The sequence below is a fragment of the Terrapene carolina genome, unplaced genomic scaffold (genome assembly GCF_002925995.2).
Source record: "Terrapene carolina triunguis isolate 2854851 unplaced genomic scaffold, T_m_triunguis-2.0 Scaffold66, whole genome shotgun sequence".
NCBI lineage: Eukaryota > Metazoa > Chordata > Testudines > Emydidae > Terrapene > Terrapene triunguis.
The window spans coordinates 80,857,260-80,858,872 of NW_020664417.1; the positions used below are offsets into that span (position 1 = coordinate 80,857,260).

The following is a 1,613-nucleotide window of genomic DNA, read 5'->3' on the forward strand; positions in this document are numbered from 1 at the left end:
CCACCTTTGGGGGCAGAAACCACCTTTGGGGGCAGAAACCACCTTTGAGAAGGGAATTAGGAATAAAGTTTCCATATACACAGGTTAAGGAATAACTGCTTATTGCAGAGTATCTTGCATCCTCCTCTGAAGCATGTGGTATTGGTAATCTTAGACTATGGGTCTAACCTAGTATGGCAATTTGTGTTCCTAAATCAGGAAAATTGGGGATTCCTCTAACTTTGGCCTAACAGCTCCACAGTCGTGCAGTGTCCTGTCTTCTCTATCGGTGGTTTCCAAATGCTTCTTTTCTCCCCCCACTGCTCATATTACTTTAAAATCTCAGATACTAGGTCCAGATTACATGTAATAATTATATAACTTTTTTTTTCTATGATTTAGCATGGCAGAAGCGTGAAGGAATAAGGGATTGGGAGTTTGGGAGAAGACCTTTGGCCTTCCCTCTTGGTGCAAATATTAATGGTTATACACACAGCTGAGGCAGTGTTAAAAATGTTTGTTTCTGGTGTGTTGCAGCTGTCTGCTATGGCAGACCATTAGCAGAGATGTAGCACTTTTCTATTAATGTGGTCTGTAGTGTGTAGATGGAGCTAAAACAGACTGTCACATTATTCTGCATCTGTTTCAGCAGTGAAAGCAAAGATGCTGCATTTTTTAAAAAAAGTACTTTTCATGCCTTTCAGTAAATTAGGAACCTACTTTGGAAATCCTGAATGACCAAGCCTGCTTCAGTTGTACTAGGGCCTTTTAAAAATACTTCCTTAGTGGTTTTCTATATAGTTTACATGGTGGTTTAAAATAAATAAATCAGCCTCTCAGTATTCTTTGGAAGAAGTGTTCATCAATGAGAATGTAGAAGAGTCTCATGGATGAAACCTTGTTCATGGATGCACCCACAAATTACTTGTTTATAGCACTCAGATTTTGCAGACAGTGTTGCATTTGTGAGGTGGCGGACTATATGGTAAGAATTTAACACATTAAGTATTTGTAATTTTGACTTTTTTTCCTCATAGACCAAATATGAACACTTTAAAATTAACTTTATTTGTAGAATACCATCATTGGTGATATGCCTAACTCACTGGTTCACGTGCCATAGTAGGGTGGAACATGGGTTGGTTTATCAGAATAAGGATCCATTAAAATTACATTAAAAAAATATTAAAGGTAGTTTGAGTTTTAGACATGGCACTATGCTGGGTCTTAAAGTTTAGAACTTTTGGCTTAATGTAAACAATATTTCAAGATGAAATAAGCAATAAATAGGTTTTCTATTTAGCCACAATTAAAGTATTTCTTCTTCATTCTGCTTGGATATATTTACAAATGGTTTGAGTAGGAGAAATAGTTTATAGCAAGATATAAAGACAAAGTGTTTATTGCTTTAAAGAATTTTGGTTTGGAAGTCTGCAGTCATGAAATAGTTATTTTTCTGCACTTCATCAATAGATCAAATCTTAAAGATGAGTGTAAAATGTTTAGCATATTCAAAAACAACAAGGAGTCTGGTGGCACCTTAAAGACTAACAGATTTATTTGGGCATAAGCTTTCGTGGGTAAAAACCTCACTTCTTCGGATGCATCCGAAGAAGTGAGGTTTTTACCCACGA

General features: G+C 36.3%; 1 protein-coding gene across 1 annotated transcript in view; it reads left to right on the forward strand.

Moving 5' to 3' along the window:
• Positions 1 to 1,613, forward strand: part of TBC1D14 (TBC1 domain family member 14) — a 99,894-nt gene that overhangs the window by 60,822 nt on the left and 37,459 nt on the right. The window lies entirely within an intron of this gene.